The sequence below is a fragment of the Homalodisca vitripennis genome, unplaced genomic scaffold, assembly GCF_021130785.1.
Source record: "Homalodisca vitripennis isolate AUS2020 unplaced genomic scaffold, UT_GWSS_2.1 ScUCBcl_2605;HRSCAF=7543, whole genome shotgun sequence".
NCBI classification, from domain to species: Eukaryota; Metazoa; Arthropoda; class Insecta; order Hemiptera; family Cicadellidae; genus Homalodisca; species Homalodisca vitripennis.
Genome location: NW_025778723.1, coordinates 21621 through 42080, shown reverse-complemented (window position 1 = coordinate 42080; position 20460 = coordinate 21621). Strand labels below are relative to the sequence as shown.

General features: G+C 34.7%; 1 long non-coding RNA gene across 1 annotated transcript; it reads right to left on the bottom strand.

The window, feature by feature from the left end:
- Window positions 1-5296: 5296 nt before the first annotated feature.
- Window positions 5297-17638, bottom strand: LOC124372137. Its single transcript, XR_006923317.1, has 2 exons — window positions 17519-17638; window positions 5297-5437 (listed from the first exon to the last, which is right to left on the bottom strand). It is a non-coding gene; the product is annotated as an uncharacterized LOC124372137 (long non-coding RNA).
- Window positions 17639-20460: the final 2822 nt, after the last annotated feature.

The following is a 20460-nucleotide window of genomic DNA, read 5'->3' as shown; positions in this document are numbered from 1 at the left end:
AATACAATATTATAGGGGTTACAAATTTAAGGGGGTTCATGCTTTGAAGGACTGTGTCAGACACAACTATATTTTATAATAAGATAATGTAAAAATTGTCATCTTTAATAAAAAAATAAGATTTAAAGATTTTTATGTTTTATTTAATTCTTGTTTACTATTTATATCTGCAGTTCTTGGCATTATTCAAAAATAAACTCTCCCAAGTATTAGTAGTACAAATTGTGCCACGAAATCTTCGCGCAGACAGCCCTGAATTGAAAAAGAGTCATAAATTTTCCCCCCGCGGAGAATGAAAGTGATTGACTTAAAGGGAAGTATATCGCAGTCTAGCTTCGTCCGCCGAGCTGATAAGGCACTCTGCTATGTTGCTCCGCGAAAACAATCTTAGCACGCTTCATTGTGTCACAAAGTGCGAAGTGTCGAATAGCAATTGTTGGAGTGTCTTTTGTTTTCTTTTTAATAATGTCAAGCAACTGCAGTATTTGGAACAACATTGTCCAGGTAATGAGATTGATCCGTCAGTGAAGTGTGTCAGGAGATGTGAAAAGTCGTTTCATATTCGATGTACAAAGGACCATTTAGAAAGTACGAAAACCCCCACTCTGGACGTCAATGGAAATGTAAGGACTGTCGTGGCACATCATTAATCCACACCAGTTTTGGTTCAGCAAGTACTCCTTATCTAAGGATTTCTTAATCAGACTCCTAGAAGATTTTAAGTCTGATGTTTTTTGGTGAACTAAAGAGTTTCAGAATCGAAATAGCCGATCTATCTACCTCAGTTAAGTTCATCACTGACAAACTCGACGATTCATAAAAACTTATGAAGGAAATGAAGAACGACTTCATTGCTCTTAAGAAAGGAAACGAAGAGCATCAACAAAGGAATTTCAGTATGTCCGGTGAATATATTGAGAGCTAAGTGTTAGGGGAATACTCGAGAAATGAAATCGCAATCAGCGGGATGTATCTGACACAAAATGATGACGTTGTCAGTTCCATGATGGACATCGGAGATGCTGCGGATGTAGAAGTCCACGAAAATAACATCTCTATAGCACATAAGGTACCGTCGTTCCACAAAGACCACACTCCGTCGTTCGGCGTAAGATTCGTCCGAAGATAAGATTTGTACGAGACAGCATCCACAGTCAAGTACAGGAAGAAGAAAGAAGACTGCGGGGGATGTCAACGCTGTCTTTCCTCAACAAAGGCTATACATAAACAAACACTTTTCACCGGAAATAAGGTATTTTTTCGAGGTTTAAAAGTAAATGTAAAGATATAGACTACTCCTACGCCTACGACAGATACGATGAACTTGATAAACTTAAGTAGGTTTGTTTTTCTCGTATTGCTGTCATCCATAAAATGGGGTACCTATTTGTGTTTTACAATATTTATCTGTTTTTAAATTATTATAATAAAGGAATGTCTGTTATTTAATTGTGTAGAGTAAGAATTTTTTTGTAACATTTCATTATAATTTATGAGATTGGTTAATATTTTGTCCTCCTTACCAAAACAACACCTCGTTTAATTTTTTAACCAGCTTAAGGGTTTCAATATGATTTCAATAAACATAAGAAATATAAGAGTAAATTTAATAATTTTCTTCTAGAATTGAATTTCATAAATCGAAAAGTTAATTTTATAACACTAAGTGAAATGTGAATTAGGTACTATTTAAGAATTATGTTTGTATAATATTCCTGAATATAAGCAAAGAACCAGACGTTATATTATTTTATGTTGATCATAATATTGTTTGTAATATGCTTCAATTAAATCTGATGTCAGCCGACGCCCTAATGTTAAATATTAAACTCGGTAAGTATTATTCTTTAAAACTGTTTTGTTTCTATATATTCCATAATATCACAGAAAATGTATTCCTTCATGAATTATCTAATAACTTGGTAAGTTGAGCAATAATAATCGTGTGCGTATAAGAGACATAAATATTGATTTGGCAATTTCAAATTACATTTCAAATTAATACCATATCCTGTCAAATAATAACGGGTTTGTTTCCTTAGTAAATTCCCCCACTAAAATACGATCTAAAACGTGTTTAGATGAAATTTTCGTAAGATAAGAATTATTTTGAAAGTTCTGTTTTTGATAATGGTGTGACCGATCATTGTATTTTAGGCCTTAACTACAAAATTAAGATTACTTCATCTGATCTATTAAATTCTTGTTGCCCCAATCTGTTAGAAAAGAGTTTTGTTCGTTGTAATTTGGTTAGATCCAATGTGCAATTAGCTAATTGGGAAGAGATATACGTATTTAGAAGACGATGTAAATATATCATATTATCGTTTTGATAATATTTTAAGTGAGTGTATTAGTAAAACTTGTAAAACCGTTACTAGAAGCTATAAATTTGTAAAAGCCAAGTCATTGAGTCCATGGATAACAAAAACAATTTTAAATAAATTAAATGAACGCAGAAAATTATATAAAATTTGGAAACAAAGACCTAACGATTAAACATTTTTCAAGCATTTTCAAAAATTCTGTAGTGATTTAAATTTTAGATTGTTATTAGAAAGAATAATTGTTATTTAAATAAAATAATGAGTTGTGAGGGAGATTCGTCTCAGCAATGGAGAATAATTAATAGCTTAACTGGTGGAGATTCAAGTAAACAAGTTGACAAAATTGAAGTAGCTGACGGAAAAGTTATCACCAAACCGAATAAAGTCGCTAACGAGATAAACAACTACGTTATCTCTGTACAACCTGATCGGCCATATGCATTACCTAAAATATCTACTGGTTTTGGTAATAAAAAATGTGGATCTATTGAAATTTATCATTAACGACATTACAGCAGTATTAATACACATTGTTAATAACAGTTTTTAGTTAGGGCATTTTTCCTGAGCGCTTAAAATTGAGTTCGGTATAATAGAGTGCAGAATTACCCGAAAAATTGATCTTTATGTTGCTTACCACTATGGATTTATAAAAGAGAAATCAACTTAGGACGCTTGAATTGTCGTGACGGAAAAATCAACAACAGCATAAATTCAAATTTAAAATATCAGGACTCTTTGTTGATTTCAAGAAGGCTTTTGATTTGGTTGACCACGACGTTCTCTTGAATAAATTAGAAGCTGTTGGAATAAAAGGAGTTGGTTTTAAATGGTTCAAGAGTTTTTTTTTTTTTTTTTTGGCAGAGAATATCAAATGAAAATAGGCACATTTTCTAGTTCACCATCAATAGTTCAATCCGGTGTAACTCAATGCTCGATAACATCTGCAATATTATTTCCAATCTTCATGAATTATTTACTTGTTCTTAATTTTCATGGGAGTATCAGCGCTTTTGCTGATGCTATAGCTCTTTCTTATGCTCACAAGGAAATGATTGGTATTGGTGAGCTAATTAATAGTATCTACAACTATTGCTAAGGGATTAGTCATTTGCAAATAGAATGCATGGCAATGTAGATAAGACCAAATACATTGTTTTTTTTTAATTGCGTGGGTTTGATGTATCCTTACCTCTAAACTCTTATTCGAAATATTTAGATTTATAAAGTTCTGTCTATCAACCTTTAGAAAAAGTGAATAACTTAAAATATTTAAGAATCACGTTAGACGAGAAGTTTACTTTTGAAAAATCACATTACAAATCTGCACATTGAAGTTAGGTTAGTAATAAGAAAGTTTTGTAACACCTTTTTAACGCCTTTTAAGGACACTACTTTGGACTTATAAACTCTAGGCTGCAGTACGGATTGGCTTGTTGGGGTGGGACACATAAATATTTAACTGAAAAATTGAGAACAACACGAACCAATTATTTACATATCATTTCAAACAAACCGAAAAAGAAAGTTTTCCCCTATTTTTTTCAAGCAATACGTATTTTACCAATTCAGCATATTTTATCTTTAAGGTACTTCAGCTCTTTAGCAGCAGTGGAAACGAGGGAAGCAATCATCTATATTATAATACACGGTACGTTGTCAATACAAACTTTCGGCTCCCCAAAGTAAACAAATCAATATTTCGTCAGTGTTTTAAAAAGAACTACTTACACGTCCTAAATGTTACAATTAACTGCAAACTGAAATAAAAATAATTGTTCTTCAAAAAGTTTTGTAAAACACTTTTACTTGGTTTTTGTCTATGCAAAATGTTAAGTTTTTATTTGATGTACTCTCATGCTTATTTTTACTATAATATTGTTTTTATTGCTATGTTGTTTATTATTGTCGTATTGTTACATTTCAGTTTACAGTATTCTATATTTAGTTATAACTTGCAAAATTGTTCTACCAATATTTTACTTTTTAACATAAAGTTACTGAAAAAGGTGGCAGACAAGTTTCCTTTAATGTTAGACTCATAATTTTTACTCTGTTCTTTTAAATTCTATAAATTCTTTAACCTGGTCACATTATTTTTAAAAGTGGCACTAAGGTTCCAAACAAATTGTGCTCTATTGTAAAAGTTTACTATAATTGGAGATAAATAAATCATTTTAGTATGCCTATGCCTCCCAAAATGACAGGTGAAATAATAAAGAATTCACTACTAGGTTTGCTATGCATGACTGGGCATGAGTGAGTGATGAAGCAGAGAAAATTTACTTAGAATAATGGGAATGCAAGTAAGCAACATGAATTTTGAACTCAAAATTTAACAAAGTTTTACAAAATCTTGATTTGCTTTTCTTCAAAATTTCTCTCAATCGGTCAAATCTAATTTAGAGTCTGATCAAAATTAAAAATTAAACTAAAAAGGTTTAAATTAACAAAATAAAATAAAAAGTTCTCTTTTCAAAATATTCAAAATCAAAATTACACAATGCTTGATGTAAACTTTAGGATCAAAATCTAATTTACAATACTTCAAAAGTTGAATTAATTGTCAGGCTCTGTTATATGGCAAAATTTAACACAACAGTATGAAACAAAAGATGTTAAACTAAACGCTGATACGGGACTTACTACTTTGAAGACTATGGAGGCTGAAAAACTATTACGCATTAAAGGAAAGAACAAAAAAGAAATTTAAAACTTGACTTAAAACACACCGGGTAAAAATTAACTCTATATCCCAAATGTATAGGAATAGAGGAAGTACTATCGCTTCTGAACTGCACGTGTAGACGCTCTGCACTCGACTAGAAGACTACCCCCTCTCTTCAAACCAAACGCGACCGGCTCGGGAACCTATCACCGTTGACATCTCTAACAGCTGGAGAGGTCAAACCAACAAAATAATGTCCACGTACCGCGTCTAGTTAACATAGAGCCTACTTTTTTTTTTCTTTTTCTTTTGCCACCTTTTTGTGGCGGCCTGGATTAAAAATCCATGAGGCCCCGATGTTCACTTTTGTGGTTGTCCGTCGTTTGTAGGTAGTTCTTACAAGAACTTTATAAAATTTTACATCAGTCTTCGGTTTGGTAATCTGAAAAAAAAAAAAAAAACATTTAGATTCGTTAGTTACAACAATAATGTACAGTGGTAATATGTTTTGTAGTATTTATGTTAGTTACAATAAAGCTAGGATATTCTAAGGATTTTGTAAGTAGATGGGTATCAGGAAGGGAAGGTGTAGGAATCTCTTCTCTGCCAGGGGCCGATCAGGCAATGTCCTATCCCGAAAAAAGGTAGGCCAAGGAAAGAAGAGCCCAGGATTGGAATGACATCTATGTATTGTGTCTGTGTATAGATGGACTTTGTTTTTATATTTAAAGTTTTCGTTTGATTGCTTTTAAAAAATTGTTGATTTCATTATACATTTCATACTTTTCTGTGCTGATTACATAGTTTAGATTCTTGGAAAATGTCTCACTAATGATTTTTGTTTTTTGGAGATAGTTATTTCTTTCATGCGTATATTTTGGACACTGAAAGATTAGATGCTCCAATGTTTCATCCACTCCCATTGTGCAATTTAGACATAATGGTGTAAAATAACATTTAATTCTGTGAAGACATGCGTTAACATTAGCGTGACCAAGCCTAATCCTACAGATATTAACTATTTCACCTCTCGACATTTTAGAGGCTGTGAACCAAGGTGTCTTTGTGAAACATTGCTTGATATTTTTGTACCAATTTGCCTTTAAGGATGATGTTAATATACCAGTCATTTCAGTCCCAATCTTTTTGTTTTGGTGCGATTTGAAATCAGCATTTGTTACATAGAATTCGTAGCTGGTGAAAGTTAGACCTGTTGATTCTTTTGCCAATTTATCTACGGCTTCGTTTTCTTTAATCCCACTATGGCCAGGTATCCATTGTAAAGTGTAATTATTTGTGTTGTTTCTCATCATTTCCGCTATTATGTTCAAAGTCAGGTCCTTACTGTTATTATTCCCCAATAATGCCTGATCAACTGCTTCGATGACAGATTTACAGTCAGAGCAGATAACTATTTCACTATTTGTGATCTTTCTAGTATACTCAACGGCTTTCAGTATTGCATACATTTCGGCTGTATAGCTCGAAACGATATGGTTGAGTTTGAAAATATGTCTTTCGTCATAGCACGGAATATAGAAGGCTGCGCCAGAGCCCGAGTCAATTTTTGATCCGTCAGTGTAGATCATAATATTATCCTTATAGGTTATGTTTACCATATTATACCATTCTTGTTGCAATATTTGATTGCTGACTTTCTTGTCAAGCAATCTACCATTAATTAGTGTATTGCAGCTTACATTTACGTCAGTAATTTCAATAGGTTTGGTTAAATCGTGGGGTACAGCAAATAATTTTAAGTTGTTTTCTATGGGGTTAATTGTTTGTACTAGGCTTAATGCTTGTATATATACAGGAGTTTTCTTTTTGTTCCAGAAAGGGTTATTATTAGTTAGCATGGGTATCAGTTTACAAAATCGTGACCATGGAAAGGTATGTTAATTTTTTTTCCCTGAAAACTACAATTTTTCCTGAAAACAATAGTGAAGAAAAAATTCGTCGGCAACGAAAATCAAAGGAGTTACGATTTTTTGAAATCCTCTGAAAACTCTGTTTTTGACAGTACCTCTGGCAATTTTACTGAAATGATGACGTTAATCCTGTCAACGATGCCTGCCCGCTGCGCAGTGCTGCGCACTGCTTGCTCTTTTAGAAAAAAAAATTAACTCTAGCTTGCAAAAGTCGAATCCCAGATCACGTGATGCCCCTGATCCTTAACACTCCAAGTGTTGTTCGACAAAATTTTGTCGGTTATTTTCCATTCTTAATGCAATAATGGCCGAAAGGCATCAATATAATACAATGATATACTTTCCCCCCAGTTTATATGCACCTGTGATAATAATACTTGGCTATAAATGCCCAACCCATGAAAAAAAAGTCCATTTTTCATGGTCACGGTATTGTAAATAAATACCGTTAGCATGTATAGATACATGACACTGTGATAGGCTGGGTGAGTTGTATCTGTTATTATTTTATAAATTAGTCGCTCAGTAAGAGATAATCTTCTCAGGGATAGTGTAGGTATAGCACATTCAAATTGCATGCCAATGATAGGGGTAGTTTTAAAGGCCCCAATCGCTAATCGGAGTGCTTGGTTTTGTACTTTTTCAAGTCTGTCAAGTATATAGTTAGGAGCATGACCATAAATAAAAGAGCAGTAATCAATCTTGGATCTAATTAGACTTTTGTATATACTCAGCACAAAATCGGGGTTGGCACCGTTTCTGCCACATGATACCATTTTTAAAATATTTAAGTCCTTCTGACATTGCAATATAAGTTGTTCTAAGTATGGTTTAAATTTTAATTTATTATCTATAGTAATACCTAGGAGTTTTAATTTATCTTCAACTCTTATTGTTTGACCATCAATATAAAATTGTGTATTGAGGTTTGTAATTGACCTTTTCCTAGTAAAAATGGTTATGACACTCTTATTAGGATTTAGGCTTAGATTTAAATCCTCTAATACTTTTTTCATATTGTCTAATGCAAATTGCATATTATATTGTACGTTGTCATAACTTTTACCAGATGAATATAAGGTGACATCGTCAGCATACTGTAATGATTTTACCTGAGTAGGTAGACATTTATTTATGTCTGATATATATATCTCAAATAATAAAGGACTCAGGACACTACCTTGCGGGATCCCTCGACAAGTGGTCCTTGTAATCTGATAGTCGGGGAAGGTGATTGTCAGCTGCCTATCAACCAGCCATTTGTGACAGTGCACAATAAATTTCCTAGGTATACCTTTAATGAACATTTTTGTCCATAAAGTAGGCAAATGTACATTGTCATACGCACAGGAAATATCTAAAGCCGCCAAAATAGTGGATTCGTTGTGTGTAAAAGCAGTTTGTATATTTGAAATTAATTGCACCAAATAATCAGCACATCCGAGGTGTTTTCTAAAAGCGTGTTGTGCATCAGGGATTATCTTTAAATAGTCTACAAGCCATACAAGCCTATTTTTGATCATTGTGTTCATGATTTTAATAAAACATGGTATTAAGGAAATTGGTCGATACGATGTTTCATTATCCTTATCTTTACCAGGTTTAAGGAGTGCAAACAACCTTGAATTTTTTCCAACTGTCAGGGAAATCCATTATGCCATTCCAAATATTATTATATAAGTTTAGTAATATATCTAGTGCCTCAGGTGGTAGTTTTTTAATCAGGGAGTAGGTAATACCATCTGCTCCAGGTGAGGTGTCTTTTGTCTTAGATTTAAGGGCCTTGTATAATTCTTTGATGTTAAAATTAGTTTCAAGTATATGTGATTTTTCAGAAAATAATGGGGGTTGAATTTCAGTTTTGTGTGGTACATATTGTGGCAAAATGTGTTGCATAAATTTTTGTCCAAGTTCAAAATTATCTATCATTTCAGATTTTGATTTCATATCATGTGGATTTTTTAGTTTTTTTAACAATATTCCAAGAATATTTTGATGAGGGTTTATTGCCTATTTTTTGGCACAAGTTTTCCCAACCTACTATCTTTGCTGCATTAATTACATCTTTTGTTTTTAATTGAGTTACTTGATAAATATGATATGTTGTTGGGGTCATATTAATTCTAAAATTTTTAAAGGCCAATCTCCTTTGTGCAACAAATTGTGAACATTTCTCCGTCCACCAATGTTTTGTATAAAAATTTGGCTTATTTATCGGAGCTTTAATATTTGGAATGGCCTTTTCCGTGGCAAAATGTATTAATTCAAGCAGCTTATTAAACTGTATTTCAGAAGGTAAGTTTTCAATTAATTGTATTTGGTTTTGTATAGTTCTTGTATAAAGATCCCAATTAGCTAATTTAAAATTTTTTCTTATACAGTTGTTTACAGGTGTTTCATTTGTAGGCCTACTATAGAATTCAATTTGCATAGAGATAGGGAAGTGATTGCTTCCCATCGGATCATTTAAGACATTCCAGTTTGTGATATGAGCATGTAGGTTTGGGGTAGCAAAAGTTAAATCAATAGTAGATTGTCTATTATACAAATTGGGGATTGTAATGTATGCGGGTCGACACTGTACTCTCTATGGTCGGGAAGAATAATTAAACTACACATTTAGAGTAACATTGCTCTAGGACCGCTCGTAAAGGAAACGGACGGGACGCGGAGGTTACATGACGGTGTCTGGTGGTGGACTCTGGGTGGACTGCTGGCTGGCCAGCTTGGACCGTTGGTTGTAGGGTAGTGGCGTGATGTGACGTCACAGGAGAGCAGCCTATGAGCATTCTTTATTCTTTTAGACCACATCGTATGTTACATCGCCTGACAATACATACTGCCAACATCACTGGTGCAGACATTAAATATCACTATGGATACCTACCAACTTAGTACTTCTCACACTAAATACACTACAATCCTCCCCCTTAAATACATAAGTCCCCTACAATTTTAGAAATTTATCCATTACAATTTGTTTTACAATTCTCCAATTTTAAATCAATTACAATGAATAAGAAAATTGACATTATACTCTTTTATTTTTGTAAGTATAGATTATAGAGAAAACAAAATACAAACTCAATATAATCATTTAACACAAATCACAAACACTTCAATCAAAACCAATAAATCAGAAGATAGCAATTAATAACAAATTGAATGAACACAATTAACAAATCGATAATAATAATGCTTAAACAAATATTAATTATATACAAGTCACAATTGGGTTGTATTTACAAGTCCATTTTGACTAAAGGTTTACGATCCCTTAGTGGGTATCGTCTAACAGGTGTCATTTGTTTGGGTGAAACGCTGGAAACTGTTATTGTTTACATTTGTACGTGGGCTGGGGCTTTGCCCCTGAGCGTTTCTGTTATTGTTATGGTTTTGCGGAGAGGGGGGCAAGGTCGTTGCTAAAAGTACTGGCGACCTTGCGCTCGCTCTGTCCCGCGACTGTATATCGATCTTTTCCTGCGTGTGCTCTGTTGCCACGCTTGCGTCTGGGGAGTCTAGGCATTGTTGTCAACTCAGACATTTCCGGACTACACTGTAAACCTACCAACTGGTCGATATGTCGTTTCCACCTCATGCCCCGTATTCAGTTCAACTAAATACGTGACTGGTCCTAATCGTGAAAACTACCACACCTGGTATCCACTTATTTCTACCTCTGTAATCTCTGGCTATGATTGGTTGTCCAATAGCTAACTGTCTAGTTTTACTACCCCTATAGTACAATCGTTGTTTTTCTTGATTATCTGACATTATTGCTTTAACATTTGGGCGAATTAAATCTAACCTAGACTTTAGCGATCTGCCCAACATTAATTGAGCTGGCGATAGATTGGTAGTAGAATGCACTGTATTTCTATACGTGAACAGGAAGTTACTCAAAGCTAATTCTAAATCCTTGGAATTATGAAGAGGTTTGTTTTCAATTTATTTTTAATAGTTCTGACTGACCGTTCTGCCAAACCATTGGTTTCTGGGTGGTATGGTGGTGAAAACGTGTGTTTGATACCATTTGACATCAAAAATTCTTTAAACTCTTGACTGGTAAAAGGTGGTCCGTTGTCGGACACTATGTGGTCTACAATACCATACCTACTAAATAATTCCCTTAATTTCACAATCGTGTGAAACAGCTGCCGTTGAAGCAAACGGGCAACACCTCTGGCCACTTAGAGTACGCATCTTTTACCACAAAAATAACTTGGACTGAAAAGGTCCAAAAAAAATCAATATGAATTCGAGGACCAAACTCGTTCCGGAACATTCCAATGATGCAGGAAAGCCTTGGGCGGTTTTGCTTGCTCGTTCCTCCAAACAGGCTGCACAGCTGTTAGCTAGTTGTTCTATGTCCCGGTCGATATTAGGCCACCATACATATGCACGGGCTAATGCCTTCATGCGAACAATACCTATGTGTGAAGTATGCAATTCGTTCAGAATGTTTATTCTGAACCTTTTAGGTATTACCACCCTGTACCCCCACATTAGGATTCCTTGCTCCAAGGTTAATTCCGACTGTCTAGTTTCAAATGGCTTTAGATCTGGTTCAGTTACAATAGGCCAACCTAATTCTACATAGGATATTACCTTTTTGATTTCACTATCTACCATTGACTCTCTTTTTATGTCTACATAGCTTAATGGTATGTCATTTTCAGCTAAACACTGCAAATAGGTACCTATGACATTAATATTAAGGTCATCATCCGAGATTTCATCTTTAATCTCACTATTTACAGGTAATCTAGATAAAACCATCGGCATTGCCATGGTTTTTGGGACTTAACATACACAATCTCATATTGGAAACCACTTAAAAACAAAGCGTATCGTTGTAAACCTACTGGCTGCGAAAGCAGGTAACCCTTTCTTTGGTCCAAAAATAGCCACTAAAGGCTTATGATCAGTCTTTAACAAAAACTGTGTACCATATAAATATTGACTAAATTTCTTAACACCAAATACAATGCTTAATGCTTCCTTATCTATTTGTGAATAGTTTTTCTCAGCGCTATTTAACACTCTACTTGCGAATGATATAGGTCTTTCTGTACCGTCGTATTGAATCTGACTCAAAACTGATGCAATGCCATATGGACTAGCATCACTGGCTACCACTAGTGGTAATGCAGGATCATAATGCGCTAAAACTTCAGCAGAGATTAACTTTTTGCTTAATCTCTTGTAGTGCCTTCTTACATGCTAAATTAAATACAAAATCGGTATCCTTTCTTAACAACTGATACATTGGGGTTAAAATAGTGGATATCCTAGGAATGAAACGTGAATAGTAATTAACAAGACCAAGGAAGGCTTTAAGCTGTGTCACATTTTGAGGTTCAGGTGCCTTGACAATTGCTTCAACCTTACTAGGTGCGGTATGCAACCCTTGTTTACTGATAACAAAACCTAAATATTCTAAACTGTCACAGAAAAATTTACATTTGTTCTTGCTCACTGTGAACCCATTGTCTTCAAGTCTTTGACACACTTAGTCTAAGTCTATGCATGTGTTCCTCATTGTTTTTACCTGTTACTAGAATGTCATCTAAAAATACAGTTACCCCCCGGGATACCTTGTAATGTTTGTTCTATTATTCTCTGGAATATTCCCGGTGCTGACTGAACTGATACCAAAACATAGGCGATTGTAAGCATACAATCCTTTGTGTGTGCTAATTGTACAATACGTTTGACTATCTACATCTAGTTTAAGCTGCTGATAAGCTGAAGATAAATCTATTTTAGAGAATTTTTCTCCGTTTTGTAGGCTGGCAAATATTTCTTCAATTTTCGGTAACGGGTGTCGGTCTACCTCCAAGAAAGGATTTACAGTTATTTTATAATCCCCACAAATTCTTATTTTTCCCATTAGCCTTAATAATTGGTACAATGGGAGTCCCCCATTCACTGGTATCTACTGGTGAAATAACGTTCTCTTGTTCTAGTCTAGTCAGCTCGGCTTCTACTTTTTCTTTAAGTGTAAAAGGTAACGTCCTAGGTTTAAAGTATTTTGGTACTACATTTTTCTTTTAACTTTAATTTAACTGGTGCACCCTTGAAACATCCCAACTTATCCGTAAATACATTTGGAAACTCATTGTACAGTAATTCTACTTGTTTGTTGTTGTTGACAAACAGGACGGATTGACAGATGTTTGTTTGTTTACCACTACAGGTGTGTTGTGGCTTCCACTGACAGGCGTGCATGCGTCTGCCGCGCTGCCGCCTGCAGTTGGCACAACCCCCACCATGCTCGTGCGATCAGCTGACTGTACATTGTTTTACATTACTAGGCACTCTAACTGTTAAATCTAATGCTTGCATCCAATCACGCCCTAACAAGGGATTAGCCCCATTTAGCTACGATGTATAAAGCTAATTGTTTCTCTTTACCTTTATGTTGTACATTGACCATAACCTTACCTAAAGGCCTGATCTTTTCATGTGTATATGAACTTAATACTAAGCTAGTTGGATACATGTTTATATTTCCTAACTTAGTCTTACAATCTTTTTCTGACATAACTGAAACACAAGCTCCACTATCGACTTCAAATACAATTTCCTTAACTTCCACTAATAACTGTACCGTTATTGGCTCAATTTTATTAATCTTAGTTTCTATTTCTTTAACCGTAAATAGATTGGAAATGTCATACACATCGTCATTGTCTTTATGTTTCCAGTGATTATCTGAACCGGACTCTGCTGATTCTTTACTTTCCTCTACATAGTGCTGCCTACCTTTATAAACATATTGCTTTTTATTGCTGTAAAACTGTTTCCCTTTAGCTGAAGGCTCCTTAGACTATTTGTAAAAACATTTGGTTTGTTCTCATTAGGTTTGTTAACATAATTTTTCGATCTACAAACTCTTTCAAGGTGTCCCTTCTTTTTACAATGATTACACGTGTACTCACGAAACCGACATTGCGATGCTGTGTGTGATCCTCGCTTGCCGCAACAATAGCAGGTGATGTCTCCCCAGCGCCTTCCCGCCGTCCGATGACCGTCTCGCTGCGATGCTCGCCGCCTGTGTCCTTTTCGGTATCGACCCGCTGCTCTGCATCCGGTGAATACGTCCTCCTGCAGTTGTCATCTGGGCCGCCCCCTTCTCAGCAAATTCCATTGCAGTAGCTAGTTGCACGGCTTTTTCATAAGTGAGGTTCTCCTCCCCGAGAAGTCTTTTCTGTATCTGTTGGTCTCGCAGACCCGCGACTAATCTGTCCCTTAAGTAGTCTGGCAATTTATCACCCAAATTCACAATACTTAGATAACTGTTTTAAATGCACAATATAATCGCTAACCGTTTCATGATCCAATTGATTCCGCCTACTAAATTTAAATCTTTCCGTGATAAAAGAAGGCTTGGGATGCAGATGATTCGCTATAGTGTCCACAATTTCCTTGTAACGACTTGTCAGACGGTTTGTCTGGTGTAATTAAGTCCTTTCAGTAACGTATAGGTCCTTACACCCATAAACTGTCAACAAAGTGCTTAGTTTCTTTGAATTATCGATATCATTACAATCAATAAAAAACTCAAATCTCTCTATATAAGACTGCCACGATTCTTCCGCACTATCAAAATAACCCATAGACCCGATAGTTGCCATTTTGTTTTCTTGTACACTCCGTAATAACTGTTTAAAATGTCCCCGGTAAAAATAATCGTCTAAACGGCATTAATTGCAACGATTAAAATCAGCTTGTGCGCTGCTTACACCAAGAATAGTTTATATCGATCGGCGTACCTTACTACTCCCGACCGTTGGAATGTCCGGAATGTCCTTGCACATTCGCGGTTATTTGCACGTGTTCATTACGATAGTTGCCCTTCCGCACTATATCACTGTAATTCACTGTTTCAATGTCCCGAATGTCCCTGCACATTCGTTGTGTTATTTGCACGTGTTCATTACGCTTGTTGCCCTTCCGCAACTAAATCACTGTAATTCACTGTTGCAGTTGTTTTCCTCGTCGCCACTGTAAGCGACGTTCCACTGTTGCAGTTGTTTTCCTCGTCGCCACTGTAAGCGACGTTCCACTGTTGCAGTTTGTTTTCCTCGTCGCCACTGTAATGTATGCGGGTCGACACTGTACTCTCTATGGGTCGGGAAGAATAATTAAACTACACATTTAGAGTAACATTGCTCTAGGACCGCTCGTAAAGGAACGGACGGACGCGGAGGTTACATGACGGTGTCTGGTGGTGGACTCTGGGTGGACTGCTGGCTGGCCAGCTTGGACCGTTGGTTGTAGGGTAGTGGCGTGATGTGACGTCACAGGGAGAGCAGCCTATGAGCATTCTTTATTCTTTTTAGACCACATCGTATGTTACATCGCCTGACAATACATTACTGCCAACATCACTGGTGCAGACATTAAAATATCACTATGGATACCTACCAACTTAGTACTTCTCACACTAAATACACTACAGGGGATGGTGGTAAATGCATTTTTATTAATCATAATATAGCGGGATTGAGAGTATTCCCGGAAAATGTCCTTACCTCGGGGGTTTGCCTTAAAGCAGAACCAATAGGGGTGGTGGGCATTCATATCACCGCATATTAATGAATATTTATTGCCATTTATAAATAGTTTGTTACTCCAAAAGGTGGGGTCAATTTTTACTATCAGCACAATAGATGTTGTATATATGGATACATTTATTATATAGTTTTATTTTAATTTCCAGAAGTTGAACTTTATTATCATTGTATTCGGACATTTTTTCAAATGATATAGATTTATGTATAAGGAAGGCAGTACCGCCATATCCATCGAGCCTATTTACACTAATTATGTTGTAATTGCTATCAGATAGTTTTTCATTATCAGTTAACCATGTTTCTTGAAATGCTCCAATATGAAATTGATTTTTAGTCAAAAATTGAGTGATCTCAGGCCACTTGGGTTTAAGTGACCTGCAATTCCATTGGAGTATGTTAAGCTTTTCTGTTGTCATACTTTATCAGGGGGGAGAGTGCTATTATTTTTATTAGTACTTGAATAAGTTTTTTTTGGAGTAGTATTAGCAGAGTTTTTAGTGTCAGTGTTTGAAATTATAAATGTTGCTAGTAGCTCATCTATTTGTTTTTTTGTTGTAACATTAGAAGTTTTAACCTTATTTCTTATTTCTGTAATTTTAGTGTTCAAAAGAGCCTGTAAGTGTTCTCTGTCAACTGTCTTTGTTTCTGTTAGGTTAGGTTTAGGTTTAGGGTTAGCATATATAGGTTTGGTTGAGTTAGGTTTATAGTTAGTAGTGAAAGTTTTGTTTGAAGTGTGGTTTGTGTTTGAGGTAGGTTTTCGATAAACTGTGTTTGAAGATAACCCGGAAGTGGTGGGCGTATCTAGTACAGTGCTAAGGGATGAGTATCTATTAGAGATGGAAATTAGGCTATTACTTGGAGATATTTGTGGAAGATTCGGATAATGATTAGTGTCTGAAGAGTCAAGGGACTTGGTTGCCTCGGCAAAAGTTTGAGGTCTTTTGGGTCCCCTAATATTCTTATAAGTGACCGGGTAGAATTGACTAGATGTAAAGTAGTCTTCTTTTCTTAGGCTCATCCTTTCTTTGATCTGTTTTTGTCTGATGAATTCAGGGCAGTATTTAGAGTTGCTGCTGTGGGGGCCTAGACAGTGAATACATTTAAGAGGGAGTTGGCATGGTGAAGAATGAAATTTATCGCCACAGTCTCTGCAAATTCTCTCGTTTTTGCATGGGGAATTTGCCACGTGCCCGTATGCAAAGCAGCGGTAGCACTGTTTCACAGGGATTATATAGGGGGTTACTTGAACCCTGACATAGTTTAAATGAATGTAATTAGGGAGAGTATCGGAATCAAAAGTTAACTTGACATAATGTGTGTCACAAAGTTCGCTATTGATTCTACGCTTAATACGTCTGGCCTCAATAATGGTACAGTCTGATTCAGTTTCTTTAATTATTTCATCCTCACTGATACTAGGGTCTATATTCACTACACCATTGGAGTGTATTCTAATTGAAGGTACAAAAACATTGTATTGGGATAAATGACGGGAATCGACAATATTGTTTGCTGTTTGCGCATTTTTGCAAAAAATTGTTACATTGCGGCCGGATGGTTTAACATACTCAATGTCTGTGTGGTGTAGCTTTATAATCTTTCCTATATGAAAAAGCATTGAGTTTAGTTTTATTTTTGTCCTGAACAATAATCTCAAAGGGGCCTTTATTTTCAGGTTTATAGTATCTGATTGTGAAAGGTTTTTTTTGGTTTAGGGGGAGCAATTTCACTTTTTTGATTATGTTCTAAGTCAGAAATGTCATCGTTTTCATGTTTTCGTTTTATTGTGGAATTTTCATTAGTTAAAATAGACTCTATTGCCTTAGAGGTTTCATCGTCCATCACGTTGCCGGCCAGACCTGACGACATGTCAGGACCAGCCGAAAGGAAATATTACTTAAAATTTAAATTGGTTATACCAACAAAGAACAGTAAAATAGAATGAAGGAAATTAAATAAACAAATATGAGGAAAAGGAAAATTATAGGTTAAATTACATGTTATAGTTACCCAATCTCCAAGGTTGGATGATATAGGATTACAACACAGAACACACAGGAATCTACTTGCGGACAACCACTTAAACAACAGTGCCGTAGTTACGTCTGTTTCACAGCGATGCCGAAGTCGAACTGAGAGCCTACTTCCTACCGCGATTCAGCAGAATGATTATAACTACGGTACACACGACAAATAGGTTTTACATAATATATGTTTTTAATGGTAGCATTGTGATTTAGATCACAGTGACAACAGTTTTCTTTAAATCTTTGATTTTAATCGTTTTTTGGTTACCTGTCATAACTTGTCATCAATTTATTTGCAGTTGACTGAATATAAATTGTAGGGCATCCTTTATATTGAATTTTGTATATATTTTTAGATGCATAAGACAAGTTGTCAATGTCTTGCTTGTTTTGTTTACTTGGTGAATTTTGATAAATTTGGAAAAACATTTTACAAACCAAACATCTAGATTTGTCACTTGGACGAGATCCTTTTTGTTTCTATAATAATTTTCTTCAGTGTTTGTAATTGGTAATTTAGGTTAGACCAATAAATCTTTAATAATTGGATGTCTTCTAAAGATTACTCTAGGAGTAAATTAGTTTAAATGAAAATAGCAATCCATTAAACAAGTCTTTATTACCATAAGACATTTATATAAAGAGAGCATATGGTATGGTCAAAAACTTTGGAGCATATGTAGTTTAACAATTTTCAAGAGCATAAATAAATAAAATGACTGCACATGCACTAACTCATTCATGCTATCTACTTGCAAATTAGAAATATATATACTTGAAAGTAAATAACTAAAATAGATAAAAACACAAATAAAGAGTTAGATATATGTGTAAAACATTTCTTACAATTATAAAAAGAGTTTGAAACAAGCCAATTACAAATTTTAGCACTAAAACCCATCCAGGGGAGTAGGTGTACTCACAGAAATTTGTTCAGGCATCTTAAGCTGAGGATTTTGTAACTCATTTACTTTTGGTTATGACTCCAATGCCATAATTGAGGATTTTGTAGAAAAGTGCTGGACCATTCGCTTCCAGAGAGTACTGCCTGTCTACTATTCAGGAGATATGATTTTAAAAGATTTAAAGCCGAATTTTGTGAATTCCAAAAAACTCTAACTTACGGAGCAAAACACCATGGTTGACACAGTCTATGGCTTTCCTGAAACTGTGTCATTAGTTAAACTAGAATTCTGTAACTAACTGCTATTCAAAATAGTTGTTAATTTTGTGAAGTCCTGGATGGTATTAAACTATTAATTTTCAATCATTACTGTTTTAAATCTAAAATTTATAGTTTTTTTTCTTTAGAAAGTTATTTTTAGTAGTTTTCTTGGATACAGGAAAATACAGTCCAAGAGGAATCTTTTATTAAATTCAGACAAATTTAGTTACATTTCTCTTTCTACAAAACAATCCAGATCAAATTTCAACACTGACATTTTTCTAGACAATCACTGACTTAAAAACGTAGACCACACAGATTTTAATACATAAGAATTGGAATAAACATGTACATCTTATTACTAATAAAATGTCTACTGGTCTATATGCACTGCTATAAATGGCAAAAATTAGTAAATTAAATACACTTAAATGAATATATTTATCATTGATCCAATTACATTTAGCTTAGGGAATAAGCATACATGGAGCAAGAACAATAATCAATTTAGAGAGCCATAAAACGTTTAAGATATACAAATTCTGTAAAATATATTTTTTCTGAACTTGGCATTTTTACAGCATACGGATTAGACATTTTAGATTCAATAATTGATGTAAAAAAATTGTTTGATCCTATACTAAAGAGAGGTAAAAGGGAGGAATAGAAAACATTACATTTTTATAAGATCAAAGTTACATTGTTACAATTAAATATATCTGTCAAAGTTTATCCACAACAAGAACACATCCACTGTGTAGAGTAGTTGTTGAAAAAACTCATCTTTTCATTTGGAGTCTGAGTTAATGGTTATTCCGACTCTTCAACTCATCTGGGAGAAGTTTGCAGGACTTGGCACCGGCATATGCTGGTTTCTTAACTTACGATGACGCGAGTTTAAGTAGAAGATTGCAGTTGTTTGAAATCCATTTGTACAAGCAGACAAAATCACTGCCAACATGTAGTGAGAAACCACTGTCCAAATTTCCACATCTTGAAAGGTCTTCCTGCAGCTAACACGTATCCTCAATCCAGCCAATTTTGAATTTTTGGGGACAAGTAAAACCCTTTCTAATTTGGCGCAAAACGATCCCTCCCCCCCCATAAGGTAATTCCATAGGTCATATAGCTCTCAAAAAACTTGCAGATTCTGCTATTCTCCTCATGGCATACAATGAACTGCTAAGTTTTTTTAAAGAGGATGTCATCTACTAACAAAATTTATAACTGAAACAGATGTTAAATTAAAAAAAAGAAGTAAAGGATTATTTAACCAAGTTGTCTCTGTATTGTTTTAAGGAATGTTTTAGTTATAAAAACTAATTAATTAATTTAAAGAATTGAAAACAATTTGTTAACATTTAAGTTATGGTACATTTAAATAAATTAATGTTACCGTTAAAAAAATTTATATATTAAAATTAATTTTAGTATTAAGTTTTATTGAAGTGACCCTCTTCTTCGTACCTTGTACATATTATGGAATATATTGGTTTGACTATGCTCATAAAGTCTGCCTGGATTCATTACATCATCAATGTATTTTTTTCTGAGTTATTTCATCTGATGTATCCAATTTAAAACAATGTTATAAATTAAACGTTTTTAAAACACAAGTTTATAATTTTGTTGATGAGAAAATCCGTTTCTAGTTTTCCCATAAAAAGGTTGGCATATGTCAGAGTCATACGAGCCCCCATGGCTGTACATTTTGTAGATAAAATTTATCTTAAAAACAGAGGAAATTCAATGTAAACAAA